Source organism: Falco punctatus (genome assembly GCF_963210335.1).
Source record: "Falco punctatus genome assembly, chromosome: 5".
NCBI classification, from domain to species: Eukaryota; Metazoa; Chordata; class Aves; order Falconiformes; family Falconidae; genus Falco; species Falco punctatus.
The window spans coordinates 68551161-68573435 of record NC_137584.1 but is presented as its reverse complement, the minus strand read 5'-3'; the positions used below and the strand labels follow the sequence as shown (position 1 = coordinate 68573435).

General features: G+C 39.7%; 1 long non-coding RNA gene across 1 annotated transcript in view; it reads right to left on the bottom strand.

The window, feature by feature from the left end:
• Nucleotides 1–3630: 3630 nt before the first annotated feature.
• LOC308064809 overlaps nucleotides 3631–22275 on the bottom strand; it is a 104887-nt gene continuing 86242 nt past the window's right edge. Inside the window, exon 2 of the long non-coding RNA XR_013928531.1 lies at nucleotides 3631–22275. This exon is cut by the window's right edge and continues 70496 nt beyond it. This is a non-coding gene — a long non-coding RNA (uncharacterized lncRNA).

Genomic DNA, 22275 nt, shown 5'->3' with positions numbered 1-22275 from the left:
CCCCCTCCCCTTTTTTTTTTTTTTTGAAACTGTTTCAAAAGCTTAAGATTCAGTCTGTGAATTATTTTTAAAGAGAAGTGTGGTGATTGATACAAATATTAGAGACTGCATAGTTCTTAGGGTTCTTTTTTTTGTTAGACCTTGTCTTAGAGCAACATCTAGTGGCACACTAGCTCTGCATCCTCCCTCAAAATCACTTGTGATGCAAGAGAAGGGTTATGATGAGAATGAACTATGACAGGTTTACTCTTTCTCTCCCTCCCCCCCCCCTCCCCCAGCATTATCCCTAACCAGTCTGGAGAATTTACAGCATTTCCATTATATTCAGTGTAATCATTAAAAAGTCTGAACTTAAACTCTCCAATTGATAAGAAAACTGTTGAGCACCTTACCTTGTTTTTCACAGCTGCACCGATGTTTAAAACTCTACTTTTTTGTCTTAGTTTATCCAAAAGAAGTGTATTTTCTGTATAAACTACTGCATTCAAAAAGGAAAAATATACATGAACATCCTTTCCTGATACGGCGCTCAATTCCTCTATTTGTATGGCTAGGAACTATTTGCACAAGATTTGGCACCCTGACTCAAGCAGTTAATTGTCACTCTTTTCTGTAGTCTCCTTGATTTCAATAGGAATCAATGCTATCCAATTGATTTCACATTAAATAAATTTCAATTGTGTGCTTGAGGAGTTGTGTTTGTACCTTAGACTATTATGGCAAAATTGCTTTGGTCTCTTGGAGCTGCTTTTCAAACATCCTTAGCACAAAATCTAGCCTGTAAGTTATTCAGGTTTCATCTATACTCTGAAGAAGAAGAAAAAAGAAAAATATTATGATTTTAGACACATTCAGGTACTACTCAGGAACTAAATTCTAAAAAAATGTTATTTAAGAGGACTGAAATAGCTTAACAAAATAAATATTTCAAAAGTTAAATTTGCAATAATAAGATTAATCCTCTTAAAATGTTATAAGAACATTTTTAATTAGTTTGATTAGAAGTAGAACATTTTTGTAACTAAGTTTTTACAATAGCTAAAACCAGCAGACTGATAGTAGCCATCAGGTGAGATCTCATGTAAAACTCTGACTGAAGTGTTGTGCTATTTTAGCAGCACTTTTTCAAATGCTGAAAGATTCACCAGCCACCCCACCCCCACCCCCATCCCCCACTCCCCCCTCATTCTGGTACAGCAGTTTTGTACAGTATTTAGTTCATTCAAAGTATAAAAACTGAGTGGGATTAAAAGGTGATAGCTTGTCTTCCTCGTCCAATCTACAAACAAAAATAAGCCATGAAAAACTAAAAGGTAACTATTTTAAAGTCTTGGGGGAAATTGTATCTATAAGCAACTTGATTAATTCATTAGCAACAATGAATACTTTCTCATTAATAAATCGGTTGGCTCAAACTACAAAATGTTAACATGTCACCAGTCTACAATAAACATGTCTCTATAGTTAACAACAAATAACAATCAGGTATATCTGAAGAAAATAATTTGAAAGTAAAACAATGATGCAAGACAAACCAGTAACTAGTTCAATCAAGATTTCTTGCCTTGTGATAGAAATTGTGGCTGAAAACACTTGGTGTATTAATTCTTGCCTACACATGCTATATAGACTATTTTTAAGCAACAGTATTCCATTGTTGTTGCTTTTCAAGTTTCTTCAGCTCAAGTTGAGTCCAACAGACAAATTCTTAACAGCATGTCCCTGTGTTTGCCGCAAACTAAACACACCATGACAAACACCACACCAACTCAAAGACTGAGAAACACTGGACAGTGTCAAATGGGAAAAAAAGTACAAAAGCTACAGAAACCCTCAAAATAAAGAGAAGGCTGAAGAACTACTTCTCCAGCATAGGACTTCATGTAGGCAATGCAACCATAGGCAATATGATGAGAGAAGGAAAGCTGAGCCCCTCTTCACTGGCAAGCCCAAATCAGGTGGGCACTTCTCAAGAACAAAGAAGACATATTTACTTTGTGAAAGTATCAGAATAGCTATCTGAACATTTTTAAACCACAATATATCGTTGAACCCAGTACACTCTAAATGCTAAGCTCTAGGTCTTCCACATCATTCTAGCATGACCTCTGTGAAACCTTGGGAACGGATGACCAGTTCCACTTCTTGCACATATTCAAGTACACTTTTAAAGACTGACAATATCTCTGCCCTGTGATGAAAAAGGGTATCCATACCACCCATCTTCAGCCACCTAATTAAAACAACTATTCTCTCTAAGTTCTTGCCTGTAGCCAGTGGAAAGAGAAACAGGTTTTTCCCGGAGGTGACTCAGACCATGTAAATCAGAGCTCTCTGGAGAGCTGGGCGATAAGAAGAGTTTCAGTAATAGGTTGATCATATCCGCTGCCTAAGATTGGATGACGTGAACACTTCCTTAAATCTTTTTGGATTGATTCAGCTGCTCATTATAAGCCATTGTACTTGAACAATTTGAAGTGTAAAACTTGGTTTGGTTTGAAACATTTCCCTTTCCTCTATCTGGAAAAAAAAGTAGGATTTACTTCATATATTTAAATAGGGTTCTTTTATAACCCAAAGGCAGCTGAAAGGATTCTGCTGAATCCAAATACTTTTTCAAGCGTGGAAAGATATGTCGTAAAGGTGAATGTTACAGGACTTAATGAAAGTACAAAACCAGAATTTTCTAACAGAAACTGATCTGAAACCTCCTGATGACCTCTTTGTAAAGCATTAGGTTGAAGCCCTTCGCAGATATACCTCTATTTAAACACATACTGAGTGTAAGAATCTTTCAGAGTTGAATTATTGGGTCTGACAAATTTGTAGGAGATTATAAGCATATGGATAAAGACAACCCGAGAATATGTAACTACTACAGCTAAGTGCATTCAAAGTCTTTCTGCCAAGTATTATATTACAATCCCTTTACCTTTTCAATAACTTACTGTATTTAATCATCTGCAGTGTTCTGTATTTGAGAGAATTTGCTAAATTGCAATTTTAACATTATAAATTCAGGATTGCACCATTGTTCTCTAGATCATTGTCATTAGCTAGTTTTGTGTGTGCTCTTTTCTGTCCTTCTCACAGTCAGCATCACAATACAGAGATCAAAAAATCTCATGTCTCCTAGACCCTGTGGAAGAAGAATTAACTGTGTCTTATCTTGTGTCGTAAAGTTTAGTGACCTGACAATACTGTTTTCCACATTTGAAGCCACAGCAATAGGCATGTTTTATTAGAGTTTTACACAATGGAATAAATAAATGATAAAAGCAGCATATTATTGATTTTCAGAGAAGGATTCTGATGGTTCTCAGAAGAAATACATTACCTCAAAAGCAGAAGAAACAGCAGTCTGAACTTTCCTATTAGCAATAATCTAGGATATTGTTATGTATTTAGTGACAATGCTTATGTAGCAAAGCATTCTTGGAGGTGAAAAGTAGCCCTGATTTACTGAGTTGGTTAAGATTCAGTGCTGGCAGGTATTGAGTTAAACCAGATGTGCAACAACTTCCCTTTACACTATAAAAAGCACCTATTGATAGTTTTATAAACTCTGGACAATGTGGCAACACACTGTAATTATATGTGTTGTCTATTAGTATATCATTTTTCTTTATAAAAAAACAATAAAACTGTGAATAAAAAATAAACAAAAGGAAGACATTTTAAACTAAATGATGAAAAGACTAAACAGCTCCCATGACTTTGGTTGCACATCATTGTAAAACCAGCTAATCTGAATTTCAGATTTTGATCAGTCATGAAAACAGTATAACAGAAGTTCTTACTGACTGAAGGGCTAATGGAGAAAAAGAAAATCTGAAATTTTATAATACATGAGATATACTTTCTGATGGCTGAACTATCTGTAGAATTAAATTAAACAGACCTTAAAATCATATGGAGTTTATAATTCACTGGATTCATTAATTTAAAGGAAGTATTCTTATTCATAAAACCAAAAATCTGTGAACATTCAAGTGTTGTCCTAAAACTAAAGCAATTACTCTCTCAAAAAGGATTGTTGCTTTATTTATGCTCTGCAGGAATACAAAGGAAAAGTCTCTTGGTTTCTTTCTCTTGATCCTTCTCAAAACTATTTGAGACTCAAGAACAGAGTCATCCAGTATGGCATTTTTCTCTCATGACTCTCAGAAATGGAAAATCAACATATTGCCAGTTGGAAGGACAGAAATATGACAAGGGCAGGAGAGGTTCACCTGACACCAGCCAATAAAGATAGAGAGGATAAGAAATCATCCAAAAATACCAAAACCAAATAATAAATCTCAGGTGCTTGTTAGGATAAATAGAAGGGATAAGAACAGAGAAAAGGATTACTGCGAGTGTAGATATTTTGTGCTGACATTTTAATTCCCTCTAGTTTAAAATGAAAAAAAATTTCAGGATTATTTACTTCTTGTTCACCTCAAACCCCACCACATTTTTCAATCCAGAATCATTCCAAATAAAGTTCAGAAGGTTTAGGACAACTTTTCCAAATGCCCAAATCCTCTCAAGGAAGCAATTCCAGAGCTGAGGAGCTCAGCTCTGCTGCTTGTCGTATACTCAGAAGATCCTCAGACCACACCTGATCATAATGTTTGGCCAACTGTGTACAGAAAATGAACTCTGCCATCCCTTGGTTTTGGGAAATAACCGATACACAGTGTGCTTTTAGAGCACAACTTGAAATGCCTTTAAAATGTCTAATTTCAGAAAGTACTATTTTTCTGCTTTGTTGGATGTACCACAAACACACACCTAAAATTAGGAAGTGTTTTTGATATCTTGTTCTACATAGACCCATTCAAATAAGCTATCATGAGATTGCTTCACATCCTATAACTTGAAGCTTCATCAGGCACTCACTGCAAAGTATGTAATCATCCTGAAGCAAAACTTCACTCATCACTTTATCAGGAGAGTGTCTCAGGGATCAGTATTGAAAGAATAGCCCAGTTATGTTCCTTGCAAAACATGAGGTTGCTTCACGAAGCACAGAGGTTTGTGTATTAATGACAGACAGGTGATGAAATTTTCACTCACTAAGGCAAGGTTATAAATTCATGTCACCATCTGATGTTATTATTTGGAAAAATCTTATAAAATAATATGGGGTTTAGTCATCTAACTGTAAACAATTATTGAACATGTGATCTCAGTCAAAACTGCTCACTACATAAAATCTACTGGTTATTCCCAGTAGTATAATATACATCTAGTCACCTGGTAGCTCTTAAATGTAAAGAGTGTTTGCATGTATATGTATACACAAAAAGGTGGGTTAGAGAAAGGCCAGAAAAAGTATTTCATATAGCTATATCATTATAAAAAGAATGTCTTATTATTTGGCTTGATCTGGTTATTTAACAGACTCAGGCTAACAATCTGCATTTATAGAAATCCTAATAAAGTAGTGTAAAGTGACATTGAATAGGCCTGAAAGTCATCTACTTAGTTCATACTCTCATGGCAGTGCGTTATAAAATGTTGAGTTTCATCAGCTCCTGAATTGAAAAGATTGATTTGCTTGTCATGTTGAATAGAGTCTAAAAGAAGTTTAAGAAACAATTGACCCAGAGCAGAGCTGCAGCAAAGTCTTCTGGGCATCAGGCAGAAGGCAGCTCAAGATTTCCAAGATAACTCAAATTGTCTCAGTTATGAAAAACAGCAACATCGCTCTGTGAACTGAAAGACTCACGATTTTCATAATTAAGACTAAGATAAAAGCTTCTTTTAAAGCTGCATTTGCATAAATACAGTTAAATCTCCACTTGCATATGCTTGGCAGGACAAAAAAAAACAATAGAGTTTTGGTTTTGTATTATTTTCATTCTTATATTCAGTTTTAAATACAGTTCTGCAAACTTAGTCTACACTGTGATTCTTGCTGAATGTAAGAGAAGAAAATCAATCAGTGCTGGCATGTCAGGGTGTGCATCCTTGCCAGCACTTAATGATGCATAGTCACACACCTCAGGTTGCAATGCTGGCAGGGGCAGGAGCAGGAGGTCTCTAATGGTTTCAGTTAGAACCTACACTATGCAGCAGGATTAAGCTTCTGCTGTCCACTTGTACCTCTCCGTTTGTGAACACTTGCAAATCACATGCCCAGAACAACTTCCTCCCAAAAATGAAAATCTTGGTCATCTGTACCTAAAGACAACAGGAGGTTTAAAAGTCTGTTCTGCCAACCCACTTTTCAAGCAGTTTAAACCTTTTTAATTCCTGGGCATACAGAGACCTCATCCTATGTGTCTGTGCTGAAGATACTTGGGTGTCACCCTAGATATTTCCAAAGACTTTAAAAGAAATTAAAGCTAGAAAGAAAAATGACAGCTCCCAGATAGCCCCCAGCCCCCTGTGACGGATTTATTTCAAAGGTCCTGGGTAAGGATCTTTGTATCCTGTCAAGTGACAGCGCTATGCCTAGGAACAGGACAGCTCTGCAGGGCGGTGAGACCCTTGTCTCCTTGGGCTGCTCTTCATCATGCTGCATTGTCAGTAGGGCCAGAGGGACCGCACATGAGATGCTGGACAGCAAAGTGTTCAGCCACTGGCATGTTGGGCTGAGCAATAAGTTGCCAATAGGCAGGCTTGGTCCTCACCAACTGAAGCAATTACCTCTCTGGGGCAGGTAACCCTAAATACCTTACAAAAACTTTAACATACAACATAGTACCCAACACCTGCTCAGGACAGGCCTAAGTTTAGAGCACGCAATTATTTACATGTGCCTATTTTGTAATATTTTGTGTTGAACATTGAAAATGAGTCAGTGAGAAAAAAATACCAGGGGTGCAACATGATGGATACAAAAACCTCACCACTGAGCTGGGGCGCTGAATGAAGAATTGCAGTTGGATTTTTATATAATTGCATTGGGTTGAGTTGAAAACCATTTTTTTCAGATAGTCAAGTCAAATGAAAAACCATATTGATAAAGCTGAAGTGTTTAGTTGTTTCAATAAATTCAGACTCTTAGACCATCTCAAAAAATTACCAGTATAACAATTCTTTGCTGAAACAACAACAAACTGGTGAACTTAGGTTAGCTTTTGTTAAATAATACATGCATATATATATAAAAAAACAGGCATATGTGTTGGGTTTACTTTTTATGTGGGTTATACATTTATGTAAATAATAGGGGGTTTTAATTTTTATAATTTCATTATGTGATACCATATCAGCACATTTCATTTTATACAACAAAACATGCCGATGGTCCCAATGCATTTTATTTAAGGGGGTGGTGGGGGTGAGGGGTGTCACATGAAGGGCAAAATATTCTTGAAACCAGCTGAATTGCCTACATAGACTTGAAGTTCCAGTTTCTGGTGATTTTAGGTCAGGGAGAAAATCAATAGCTAAAGAAATGCCATTTGATTTCTATTGTATTTATTGCTTCTCAAAAAGAAGTGGGTTGTTTAGATCTGATGGCTCAGTGAAATAGAGCAAGCTGAGGAGCACTGCCTGAGCTATAAAAGGCAGTAGCTGCTGCAGGCCAGGCTCTGCTGCACGTGGGTTACTAAGAAGCATGAAATGCCAATTGCAGCTGCTGACTGGCATTGCATTTGTCCATCACAAACTGCCTAAAACACTTTAATTGTTCATGAAGTTCATTAAACTCCAGAAGTGAGGTGACAGTAATATGAACCCAGCACCAGTGTAAACACAACATGCAAGTCACACGCTTCTATTTTCAGGCCATTATTTCAAATTTGGCCAATGAAAAATGAGTGCTTTTACATCAGCGGCTTCCAAGGTTGAGCTGCTTTATAGTGCACAAACCCAATCACCTCAGCTGCCTGTGTTCCCATTGGCAAAGCAAAAAGCTGGCCATTAAATTGCAATAGAAAGGATTGTGTGACCGTTGGCAGTGTTCAAGTTAAAGTTGTGTCAGCAATAGCCTTTCCACCACAAACTCCCATTTTTCAGAGGGGTTTATGCCTTGAAGTAAAAACCAATTGTAATTCTTCATTCAGTGCCTCAACTCAGCGGTGAGGTTTTTGCATCCATCATGTTGTACCCCTGGTATTTTTTTCTCACTGAATCATTTTCAGTACTAAACACAAAATATTACAAAATGGGCACATGTAAAGAGTTACAGCAAGCAGAATGAGCAGTGCTTCTGCCATTTTTCTGAAAAACAAAGAGGCCTCAAACTCCCTGTCAGCAAAACTTCCTTTTTCACCTCAGGGTATCTACCATGCATCAGGTATGCTAAACTAAAAACACAGTGGACGCAAAATCTGCACTTTTGTGCAATGTTACCTTGTGCATTGCCTTCACTGGTATTTTTACCTCAGGCTACCTGAAATACATAGTACCCTGAGGTAAAACATAGCCATTGTGGTAAAGCACAGCTATTGTGATAATAAAGACAAGCACTAACAAGGATCCCAATCCTGCCAACAAGTCAGAGAGAGGTTTAATCTCAAAGAGGCATTAATAGACCAACATCAGGAGCCATGCATGCAAAAAAATCATAGTCCTTAGGAGGAATGGATGCACTGCAGCATTTTTCCTTATGCCCAGTGTTAGAGACAGCTGAGGCTTCTTAGCATGCAGAGCAGCTGCCTGTAGAAAGCCGGCTGGTGTGAGGGGCTGCCTGGAACAGCACAATCTTGTTTTCTTATTTCATCTTAGATGATCCTTTATCTTGTCTGAGCAGGCCTTGTAATGTTCTTAGATGGTGGTTAATTAGAAGTCGGCACTGGAGTTGATGACTAAGATGTCTTTTATATAAGAACAAGCAAACTGGAAAAAGAATACATAGGTGAAAAGGGGTGATGAGAGGAGAGAAAAGTCTCTGTCCCTCTCGGTACCTTCCACCACCTATCTGACTAACCGGCTTAACTGCAGCACCCACGATATCTCCAGGACTGCTGTGCTCCAGCACCAAGCTGACAGGGTCAGATAGTTATAAAAGCCACATGAGTTTCCTTTGTCACCTTGCACCTATAGCTGAGTAAATGGGTCTGCTGTACCCCTAAAGACAGTCCTCCCGATGCTGGCTGCTCATGTGGCAAGGTGAGGGCACCATGCACACACCGCACTCCTGATGCACCACAGGCACAGAGGTTATGCAGGTAGGAGGACAACAAAATCAGAGGCATCATTTTTGTGTCTGAGGTTCTCGCCCTTGCCATAGTTTATGGTTTGTCTATTCAAATCACTTTATATATAAAAGGTACAGAGAAAACTATCAGAGAAATATTTTGTCTGCATTTATTCAGTGAAAAAATGTGGACAGTGAGCATTTCCTGTAAGTGATATTTTAAACTTGACAACACTGAGGGTTTTTTTAATTCCCATCAAAAAAACAGAACACCATATTTTGCTTTGGGTTGAAATGAGTCCAGTAAAAACACTTCATTTCTGTTTTGAAGCTGGCACTTGGCATCTATATACAGCTTCATACAGCCAAGTTCTACCACAGTGTATATTATGGTGTGGTTTTCAGCTTCTCTTGTTAAAACCTTTTCATTTTCTACAAATAAATGTTTCTGGAGCAAAGACATGAAAGTCTGGCCCAATGAGTGTAAAGAAATTATTCAGGGAGAAACAAGTCCAACAGACAAGAAAGAGATTAAATCTGTAGCTGAGGTCTGCACTGAGAAGGAATTGAAAAGAAGAAAGCAGAGTCCTAGCAGATCAGTTCAACAGTTTTCTGCACAGACGGTTGCTGAACTACGATGGCACAGTTAGCATTGCCCAGAGAAGAGAGACACTCTCGAGTCACTTATAAATTAAAGACTTGACCCTTCCAGCATGTATTGTTGTATACTATGTACACCGGTTGCCTTAAGCCCTCAAGAGCTACAGCGGCATGTTTTGCCGTTCTGGAAGATGTTATGCAGTGCTGGTTCCCACTTTAATTATTTCAATTATTTTAGGGTAACACCAGAAACATTCAAGACACGTTTAAATAAGACTTCTTATTATGAGCAGGACTTAGTGTTTAATGGGAACACCATCAGCAAAGCAAACAAATACCCTGACCTTGAAAATTTTCAAAGCCAATGGCTACAAGACTGAATACAGATGTTTATTTAGATGAAAATTTACTGCACTTGGCTTTATCATTCTGAGTTACCCACGTTTCCATTTTCCTAAATATGCTCAGAAACCATGGTTTGTGACAGAAAGGAGATGAGTGGATATTGTTGCCATGGAAACAAAAACATTTTTTTTCTTCTGCTTCACAAATGTTGTCTATTAGAGACCAGTGAGGGAAAAAAATAACATGTGTATATAATTAATTTTACTTTCTGTCATGTTTTGCAGATTTAAAAAGATTGTTTCTGTTAGGGTTTTCAGAACCAGAGATACTTAACCACAGCAGGAATCTTTACAGGCAATGGGGTGCACCTTTGCTAATATACTGAAGCGAAGGTGCATTTCTCCTCGCTATCCTCATGCTTCATTGGGAATTTTATTTCCTCACTTGCTGTTGTATTGGATAGGACATTCAGACAGGAGTTAGATCTGCATTTTCTATTTGAGATTTAGAGCTATTGCCTCTTGATGTATTGCTGTTAACCGGCCAAGTAAAAATGAGAGATATTTTTTTATGAGCAGACAGTTTGTTCAAATGTGGGTGATCATTGTTTATTCCTTAAAAGCTTTGCCAGTTTATTCTTAGACTGAGCTCCTTCCTTTGTTCTACATGCAGATGACACTGGACTTTAATCCCAGTGGTAAAGCTTTAATTTTCTTTGAAACTGCTGTGAGTTCTGGCATTCAACAAAATTAGTGTTTTGCCCTCAGTTTGGACAGAACTACGATCCCCCTCATATATCTCTACATGCAAAAAGCACCAAGCACCATCTCCACTTGGATGCCATTTTGGGCCGCTTGATTTTTGTTCAAGAGAAGAATTAAAAGCATTTTTTTTTTTAATTAACAAATAGGCAAATTCCTATGAAACTTTTTACTTTGTCTCAAGTCCATGTAGAAAATTTATTTTATTGCTGATGGGAAAGCACACTGAAATGTTGAAGTTGTCTTCCACTGGTTCAGTTCCCTCTGTTTTGGAAGTAGCAGATACTTTGTGTTTCTTTTCTCTTTCAAGAGTACATTGTAGGTAATTATGTGATTACTTATTAGCTTTTTGTTGATTTGAGCTTATTTGGTGCAGTCACTTGTGATTCTGCAACACATGCTCCATCATCTCTTTGATTTTTTCCTAATTAATTGAAGAGTCTGATCATCCACTTCCAACTAGTTTTAAAGTACCCTCAATTATTTTTTGTTTAGGAATTGATTTAGAGTTGAAACTTGTCTCAAGTAATTGCAAGACATAATACCACAAAACTGTATGAATTAACAAATATTAATGTGTACTTAACATCTATCCTAAATACCAATATTTATACACACACACAGAGGAGGCTGCTACAAGCTGAAATTAGAAGACAGCAACAATGCAGTTTATCGAAATCTGTATTTCTCTAGTAAATTCAAATCAGCACAAGGAATATATCACATTCAGACTAGCTGTTCCTTAAAAAAAAAAAAAAAAAGACCAAGAAGACCAAACGATGTGTTAGAAATTTGCTAAGTCATGCAAACCAGCACCAACTCATGCACTGGACAAACCATAAATTTTCACTGGAAAAAAAAGGTGTTTAGAAACACTAGAACTGTTTGAACATTCAGTGGTGCAATTTTTCAGTATCTTCCATCCATGAAGTTTAGCTAACTCATAGCTAACTGAAAAATCCAGATATGCAGGCATCAGAAAACCAAAAAATAAGCTGAGAGGAGAGAAGGGGCAGGAAGAAAGCCATGTGTGACCTTTGGTGGTTTTAAGGCCTACTTAGAATATTGTACCTTCATAAGTGATAAAAAGTTCCTCCCTCTTAAAATGTATCAAGATCTTGATTTTTTGTACATGGATTTTACTACATCAGAAATTCAACCGCTCACAGAGAAAAAGGGTGATAGTAAGAATGGGAAAACCCTTCAGATAAGTAAAACCAATGCAAATCCACACCTTTCACCAACTCCTTGAAAGATATTGACAATCTGAAAAAGTGTAAACATATGGGGCCTACGTTTCCCAAAATAACAAGTGACGGCAGATGCTCAGCTGGCACTGACACATCAGATAGCCATCACTCTGGGACAGGTGTTCGCTGAAAACTGGGTGCTTTGAAAGAGACTGAAAAGAAAGCACTCAGATGCCAAGGTGCCCAAAAAGATTAATTTGCTTTGCAAATACAAATTTTACCTCTCTCTCAAGTCTCTCATTCTTTCTTCTTTGTGTGTCTTTTCTTCCTTTCTCTGTCTGAAACCAGATAAAAGGGGAAAAAACACTGCAGGACTGGAATAATGCTATACATTCACATAATAACCTTATACATCCATATCAGTCAGCAGGCTAATTTTTAGATGCCATTTTGATTACATCTTTTTTGTTTTGGCTTGGGTTTTGTTAAGGATAGTCACAAGATTTTCAGAATATACATTTGCAGATAGCAGAGATGCAGTGAGCAGAAAATACAACTTCAATTCTGCCGTATTTAAATGAGTCCTGGCCACATACCAAAAGGCTTTATTTTGGTCTGGTGAGAGAAACAGGAGTGAAATGAAAAGCAAACATGCTTTTCAGTGGAGAAAGCCATACCTCTGTTTCTGGTCCACATCTTTAAACATTGGATCTTTTCATTTTTTGGCTCCAAAAAGGCTGAAGGAGAGCGTAGGGGCCTGAGAGTTCTGGGTCACTGGACGAGCATTAACAACAGCCAAGAATATAGAATCAGAGAATCATCGTAGAATCACAAGATCATTTAGGTTGGAAAAGACCTTTGAGACCATCAAGCTCAACCATTAACCCCGCACAGCCATGTTTACCACTAAACCATGCCCCTAACCACCACATCTATGCATTTTCCAAACACTTCAGGGATGGTGATTCCACCGCCTCCCTGGGCAGCCTGTTCAAATGCTTGACCACCATTTCAGCAAAGAATTTTTTTCCTAATATTCAATCTAAACCTCCTCTGATGCAACTTGAGGCTGTTTCATCTTGTCCTATTGCTTGTTATCTGGGGTAAGAGACCGACACGCCCCTCTCTACAGCCTCCTTTCAGGTAGCTGTAGACAGAAATAAGGTCCCCGCTGAGCCTTATTTTCTCCAGACTAAACAACCCCAGTTCCATCAGCTGCTCCTCATAGGACTTGTGCTCCAGACCCTTCACTGGCTTCACTGCCCTTCTCTGGACACCCTCCAGCACCTCAATGTCTGTCTTGTACTGAGGGGTCCAAAACTGAACACAGGATTCAAGGTGCAGCCTCACCAGTGCCCAGTACCCCGGGATGATCACTTGCCCAGTCTTACGGGCTACACTTTCTGATAGAAGCCAGGATGCTGTTGGCCTCCTTGGCCACCTGGGCACACTGCTGGCTTGCTCAGCTGTTGACTGACACCCCCAGGTCCTTTCCCCCAGGCAGCTTTCCAGCCACTCTTCACCAAGCCTGTAGCTTGGGGTTGTTATGACCCAAGGGCAGGACCCGACACTGAGCCCTGCTGAACCTCATACAACTGGCCTCGAGCCTGCCCAGATCCCTCTGCAGAGTCTTCCTGCCCTCAGGCAGATCAGCAGTCCCTTCCCGCAACTTGGTGCCATCTGCAAACTTACTGAGTGTGCACTTGATCCCCTTGTCCAGATCGTCAATAAAGATATTAAACAGGACTGGGCCCAATACTGAGCTCTGGGGAACAAGAACATCTTGGGTAAGTGAAACAGGATTTTGGATCATACTTTTTGTGGCTTTTGTGTTGCTCTGTACTTTCCAGCAGCAGAAAAGCTGGGTCTCACATCACAGAAAGGGATCTTTGACAATATTTCCATACTCTAAAATGGTGCATCACCGAGTCGTCTGGAGCAGCCTTTGGCCATTTTGAACCTGCTTGCACCAGGAGGTTTCTGGGCACCCAGGACTGGATCCATCAGCCTGGTGCCTGACACTTAGTGCAAGCAGTAACAACTGCGGGAGGGATCACTCTTATCAGAGCTTAGCTCTGTTTTGCAGAAATTTAAACTTCTGATCATTATTTAGTTTTCATAGAAACACTTTGCATAAAACATCTAGGATCTCAGGGTGAGTGCCTCCTAGCCACGGCCACACTGGCTTTGGGGAAGCTGTGAAAGTAGGGGAAGCTCCTCACGGGGTGAGCTGGTGGTGCTAACCATGTGCATACTCTGCTTCTGTACAGTTTAAGCACTTTCTAATCTTATTGTAGTGAAGAGCAGGGATTGCATGTGGTTTTATTCACAGGGACAATATTATCAGTCTATGAGAATGCACTGCAGACTGAAAGCTACAATAGGCTGTAAAGATTTCTGAGCTAACTTTAAAGAAGCAGCTTGGGTATCAGAAGCAGCCTGGTGTGGCAGCCCAGAGCTCAGTGCAGCCTAATTTAATCTGTTTAATTGTGTGTAGCTGGCATGGAAAGCAAAGTTAGATTTTATCAGATATATCTAAATGCTTCTTAATAACCTGTTCTTTCATCAGTGTTTTCTCTATGCCTGTTCTTTGTGAGCAGTACTTAGCAGTTTATCGTCCTTCAGAGAGTGAGCTTACTGCAGCTGTGAAGCAATCACAGAGAGCAGTGACTCAGATTTCTTCCTTTCTAGATACTCAGGCTCAAATGCCACACATTCATGACAGAAGTGACTTATACTCGGGTACTACATGATAGGAAAAATCAGCCTAATTGTCATACCTTAAAAAATAAAAGGAAAATTGTCCATCTCCATCTTATTGAGATACTAGAGACACTCAAGGCTGACTGGCTTGAAATAGTTATCATGGCTGTACCTGTACCAGGTGTACGGCTGTGCACCTGGGTGCCTATAGCCAGCCTGCTGTGTGTCTAATGGTGTTGTCACCTGCTAGAAACACAGTGCCCTGTACCTTTCCAAGAACTCATTTGAGGCTGTGCGCGCAGGTTTCCAGTGGGTACTGGGGAGGAGCGGAGGTCAGAGGGGAGCTGCCAGCACATGGGGAGGAAACAGTTCAGAGGAAGCAGAAAGTTCTCCATGAGCACACCTGGTGTCAGACAGTTTTATACATTTCCCTACTCCCTATATGGCATAAACACAAAGTTAATAGAGCCTGTTCTGCATCTGCATTTGCCAGCCTCTATCCTCTGTTGAGGCTCCCCTCACACTAAAGACATAGGGGCGCATAGCTAGAACTGGCCTGCCCAGAAACTAAAGAGCAAGTATAATATGTCAAAGAGAGAATGGGGCAGGAGAGGATCTCCTTTGCAGGCATCCCTTGCTCAGCCCTCTCTGGAAAGAAGCTTCAAATATTCTGCATGAGATGGAACAAATCTGGAAGAAATCATGGGGTAGGTTTCTAAGATGTAGCTCCAAGCACAGTAAAGAAAATGGTAATTGTAATCAAAAAGAGGGGAAAAAGTCAAAATAAAATCGAAAATTCTTTAATATGTGTGTTACCCAAATATGTTGACCATGCACAGTGGACAATGGAACATGTCAACATCCATAACAAAAATACATTTTTCATGGGACCTGTTGGAGATGAGTCTGTAAAGGCAATAGCTGTGTTATACCCCCAGCAGGCAATCTGATAGCAAACCTGGGAAAACACTGAAACATGCACAAAACATTATAAAGCCTTCCTAACCTTCTTCCTAGTTCCTGCATTTGATCGAGTTATTACAACTTGTCTTTCCTGCTAATATACAACTTGATCTAGACACAGAAATCCTACTGACATTAGGGCACAACATGGCCAGTCATTTCCTACTACAAATTGCAGGGTATTAATGGGTGAAGATACCATGTTCCTCCATCTGTAGTTACTATATAATTTGCAGCATTACAAGAAGACTGCAGTATAGAAGACAGAAATTAGTGTCTTGTAGTTACTGTGTCATAACATGGAATTTACTATGTAGACTCTTGGTAAAACTTTAGCCTATAATTATACAGCATTTTACATAGTAGCTTGTCTGCACTCAGTAACATAAACAAGAAACCCATAGCAAGGACTGATACAGGTATAGCTGAAGCACAAGCTTCTCAAAAGCTCTTCTCTAATGCTTCCTGGTAAATTTCTAACACTTTTCAAATTATTTGTTACATTTTGCATATTTTAAAAATAATCACATAATGTCTGAAGATTTAGAGGGGACTGACCTAGATGGGCCTCAGCCTTTTTCTGTTCTAAAGTTTCTTAAAAGGATAATAGTGCTATTCTGAGAGCCGGAAAATGTATTGGTCTCATGGCCTGTGAAGAAAAATGCCTGAACTAAGTATCTTGTCTACTTTTATTTCCTTGTTTTCTCAATACATCTTATCAGGAAGACTGCTTCAAAACAGGCATTGTAAATTCTGTGGATGCCAGAATAAAATACTCTGGGTCCATAGTTCACTCTGAGAAGATGAAAGACCCCAGAGAATGGAGAGTCCATTCTGTGTTTTCGATAGGCACCTCAGGAACAAAAGCAGCTCCCTTCTGAAATGTGCCAACCCTGCCCACGCACTGTGGATATATGGTTTTGTTTGCACAGTGAAATTTACTGATCATGAATATCTGAAGCCCTCAGCTCACCTTAAGGCACTCAATGGACCTGAGTGCCACGAAGGCAGCAAGCAAAATTTCCAGGGAGGGTGCAGGCATCCAGAGGGGATGGAGGAGAGGTGGTGAAATGAAAGCAAACATTTTGTAGGGAGCAGCTGTGGGATGGCAAATGACCAGGGGCCAGTCTTCACCCTGCACGGAATTTAACAGCATCACTTTCACTGGCTTCTTTCCCCAATGTGGGTGGGACTTTGGGCTTGGAACTGATACTTAAGCCTCCCAGAGGACAGATAACATCTCTGTGCATCTCAAACTGCCGATAAATTGCAGCCACAGCAGCAGCCTCTACCATTACATCTTAATTACTTTACCAGTAGAGGGGGAAATTCAGTATAAATAATAAGCTGGGATTTGTGGTAGAAAATCTGAAGACCTTCATATGGTTTATAACCACACTTAAAATGTTATTGTCCCTCCATAAACTCTTGCAAAGTTTTGTCTTAAAAAAAAGAGGCTTGTTCAAAAACAAAATAAAATAAAAATCTTACTATAATTTTAAAGCAATGTAAAATAGTATTGATCTGCTGCAAAGCACTCTCCCAGTAGATCACTATGCATCTTAAAAGGGGGATGAGTATCACTGTTCCCATTTTAAAGAAACAGTCTAGTATTTTCCCCTATACAGGAGGCTTAGAGGGAGAGAGAAAAAGAAAAGTAAACTGTAGAATTGTCTTTTTCCATTTTACTCAAAGATATTAAAGTCAGATGAAATGAGACAGTTTGCTACTCCATTTTCACCACCTCAAATAAAAAGATATAACCCAGCACTAGATTTTTCTTCTTACAGTCTGGTTGTCTAAAGGTAGGCGAATACAATAAGGAAAGATTACCAGACATGTACTTTGGTACCATGCTTTCCCTTAATTGCCCGTTAGTGGTTTCTATGTGACGAGCAGACTGGATTCACATTCCCATGTTTTTTATTGCATACTGCTTCCCCATTTGGGAGCTTAGAGATGAGGCGGCACCTCCCAGAGAGCCAGGTACACAGCCTCACAGAGCTGTACGCAGACTTTTTGCCACAGCAAGCTTAAAGAGTAGACAGAAGTAAATGATACAGCTGCCATCTTCCATTCCAGATCCTTTGCAGATGAGAGGGGTGACCGAGCGAGCTGTTTCTTTGCTGCTTACAACCAGATCCCTTGTTGTAACAAATGCACTGTGGTATCTGTCTGGTATTTTGGGATGTTGCTACAGTCAGAGGGAAGTGCAGGACACCTCAGCTGCCAGGTACCTGCAGCTATACCAGTGTTTCAGGACAGTTGTAGCCTTTCCTCATATGCATCTGTAAATGGCCAAATTTACCTTCCCAAAGTGGTGGGGAGAGGTTTGATCTAACTGGTCTTCTCCCTTCTTACAGCAGTAGGAATTCTTTTTTGTCTTTAAAGTCCTTCCAGCTACTCAGACAAGATATTAAAGGCCAAGTGTTCAGTACTGTAGCTGACACAAAATTATCCAGAAATTCTGTGTTATTTTCCTCATGAAAAGAATATAGCTCTGATAAGTTACCAGAGTCATCTTAGAAATATGCTGCATCACAGTGATGCAGAAAACCTCTATGAAAAGCATGGAAACAACACGATGTGGACATTTTTCAGCTGCTTGTAAGTTTGTTTTTCCAATATGCACATGAGTGTTTTAAAGTGTAAATGAATGAGGAAGCTCTTTGGATGCATGGGGTTAGGACGCCAGTAAAGCAGAGAGCGACGATACAGTCTTTGCTCCAGCAGAGAGGTGATTCATCATAGTGTGCGCCTGGCATGGCATCCATCCCACCCAAAAGCTGGTGCACACAGGCGCAGCCACTTGTACTGGCACGGGAAGGTTGGGTCCTGCTCATTCACATCACGCATGTGCTACCTCACCCTTGGGCTCTAGCTCCCTTGGCAAAGAAATCCAGTTGAGATTCAGGAGATAGTTCTTTCTGGGGACTAATTTCTATACAGTATGCACAGAACTGCACCTCACACTGCCTCCCAGCTCCGTCTGATCCTGGTCACGAACTTCCCCAGTCTCCTTATACAACAGCTGAGGGTGCACAACATGTGCCTGGGAAATCACGCTACAGAAACACCATTCTGGAATGCTGCAGCACAGCCTTCTCACTACTTACCTACAACTGAAAACAACAAAACCCCACTAATAATTATTAATTATTAATAATTAGTTAATATTGTTAATATTAATACTTACAATTACAATTAATACTACTACAACAACATCTCAAAGCACAAAGGGCTGTGTGGCCAGAGTCCAAATGCTAGGCAGCACTGAGATGACCCATTCATTGTAGAGAAGAATACTTTTGACCATTGTGGACATGAGCCCTTCAAGTATCATTTGGTATGGGTCATTAGAATGGATGTCATCAGCACAACCGCACATACAACATAGATATGTCCACAGTCTGCACTTGATGTTCACTTTTCCTTTCCATGAACAAGCACCACCTCAGAGAGATGGACTAGCCTGGCACTGGATGTAATCTCAATCCAAATGTTGTTCAGCTAAAAAAGAGGTGGAATGATGCCATATTACTTAGTTACTTGCATATAGACATTCTGATGTCATTTCCCACAGGAAACTCAGCTGTGCAGCCACATTACAGTTTGGATGTGGTCACAGTTTAGTTTTGGTATGAAGAGAAGTAGCTAGCAACAGACAATCTAGAGGGCACTCTCTCCTGAAGACAGATCTATGGCAAGGCTGTGAAGTGAAGGGCTGGGGGGAGGAAGGGCAGCTGCCTCTTCAGGGGCAGCCAGACAGCCGGCAGCCTGGTTTTCAGGCTGTTTAACTGTTGCAGTGTAGCTCTGTAGCTACAGTATTTGATGGAGAGAGCTGAAAGGAGTTCTTGATGTAGACCAAATACACAAAAATAAATGTCATGTATGCAAATTAATGTAAAACCGGCTGAAGGCTCAAAAGGATAACCCGAGGTCAAATTAGCAAAATTTTGAAGGTCATTTAATTTCATTAACTCATATGCAGTTGCTTCAAGTAATTTTTAAGCGTGTATTGCCTATAAAATGTATGTTTTCATTAAACGCATCATTACTTTTATGGCCTCTGCAATCAATCTCCCTTTTCTTCTTTTTCAAACATGAAAAACCAATCAGACATAGACACAAATATTTATATTGATGAGTTTCTTTCTAAGTGTGTGTGATAGCTTAGAGGCAAGAGAATGAGCTATCATTTTAACTAACAGAGGAGAAACACACTTCAAAAAACAAGGCCTGACACCAGGGATGGGAAAAACATCCATGGAAGATGGGAGGATAAAAAACTATTTTTCTTATTCATACATCTATTTTTCTTTTGGTACATATTGCTCATTCGGTATAGGGCTCAGTACCCACAAATACTTCTCTTTTTCTATAGTACCTACACAAAATACACATCCCTGTGTACAATGCTTGGGCCGGACACTTCCTTTCTTCTGTTTCTACCCAAAACCACGAAACACACCATCATCTTACCTCCAACCATGTCATCACCATTTCCTCCAACTTCTTCAGTCAGTGTCAACAGTGACTTGTTCCAAGGACTTTTTACAAAGAAGTACAATCACAAAAGTGCTGGTTATCTATAAGATGCCATTTTTCCCTAAACTAACTCTGTGAAACAGAATTTTTGGTCAACATTTCAAAAAATTCAATCTGTGAGACAGAAGCAGTAGGGAAATTTTCCACAGAATAAGAAAACTATTTCCTACTCAGAGCTGTAGCATACCCTACATTATCAGAGAGGACAGATGGTTGGAATATTCTGGGAAATGGAGAAAAAGGTAGAAACTATAGGTTCAAGGGAAGCTCTGAAGCACACAGCTCAGATTGTCTCATGTCCAGCAGAATTTATTAGCAGCAACCCAGTTCCGGCTGATTTCTTCTTCTTATGCTGACAGTCTGTGTAGTTTATCTATATAAAGTGTTTCCAGGGCTGTGAGGTATGGCAATGATCCAGCAGCCTGTGTGCTATCCCAGGCAGGCTTGCGAAGCGCACACAGTCACCAGTTTGGTGGGCAGCTGGGGAAGGGCTGCTGCCAGAGCCCGGTGCAGCAGGGAGCCCGCTGTCACATTGGGAGCATGTTGGTCACATGTACCTGCAGCCCCAGCACGGCAGCCCTGGCTCTGCTCCTCAGCAAGCCCTGCATGCAGCACGGCCACCTTCGTGATGGATCGTGCCCAAGTTTAAAATACAAACCGCTAGGCTATGGCTGGCTCCACACACAGCTAGCCAGCATGTTGCCCCATGTGTGATGGAAGAAATGAACAAACGAAATAAATCCTGTATGGATAATTGTGTTAACTGTATTTGTAATGAAAAGTGGTAATCAGCAGCTTGTAATGTAAACATTTAATAAAAACTGAAGCCAATTTAAAAAAAAAACTATGCCAAGTATAGTTATGTGAGGGTAGTGCATACATGTGCAAATTTTGCAAGAGTGTTGATTTTACCATTACTGACTTGTGTAGAAGCTAAACTGCAGTAACTTTCACTTATTAAACATTTGCAGTATCTGGCACAGTGGGGCTCTGTTCTCAGCATTATAAATAACAATAATTAAATGAATGGCTGAACTCACAGTCCCCATCACTGCATTCTTTTTTCCCCTTTTCTCATCCGTGTGCTAGAAACTGTATACCTCACCTCAATCTTAAAAATAAATTATTCAGAACCAGTTTATCACAAGCAAACACTATCTCATGGCTTACTGTGGAAATATTTGCTGGTACATTTTTGTCTAGACACCCTATACTTCAGGAATTCAGTGTTCCTTCTGGCCTCTGAGTGACTCATTAAACAGCAGATCTATACAGCACAAGCATCCAAAGGGAGGCAATGAAAATAATTAGCCAGCCCTGTGGTTCCAGAAAGCTCAAACAGTAATTAAAGTAGATGGCTCTGCAGAATAAATCATTTTTGGAAGAGTAAATTAGCAAGTGCATTCCTGCTGGTTTGGAAAGTAAATGCACTGGTTAGTACAGTGGTGAATGCTTGGGCTGGATTATTCCCTCTCCCTAGAGGTGAAGGTGGCAGGGGAAACCTAGATCATTCATGAACCATCACAGTTGTCCACTGAGCCCAAAAAAGCTCTAAGGGCACGTGTTCCAGCTCCTGGGAATAATGGATTGGGATAAGGAGAGGATCTGAGAGTGTTTCAAACCTCAACCAGAAATCAGGCCCCCTGAATCCAAGCCTCTCGCTCATGTCAGCTTGCTCAATCTTTGAATTTGTGGTCTTATCAACAGAATAAGGAAAACTATATTGAATTTACTTACAATGGACATTTTTCTGCTTCCACAACCTGTAAAATCTTAAAATGCATTTTCTTTTGTAATATATTCAGAATAGATTGCTTGCGTCTTGAAAATTCCAGCTCCCAACATTTTCTCAATGCAAGTCTGCTACTTTCTGATTGAAAAGGAATCGGGAACATGGAGGTAATTGCTGGATTCGAGAGAGAAAGGCACCTACAAACTTACTTATTTTGCAATAGCATCTTGCAATACACATTTGGAAGTCAAAAGATGATTCAAAACACCAAAATCATGTCTGTGGCCATCTCCAGTTCATCAGGGCACACAACCAATCAAGGATTTAAGCTGACATTTTAGTGAGAAACAAGAA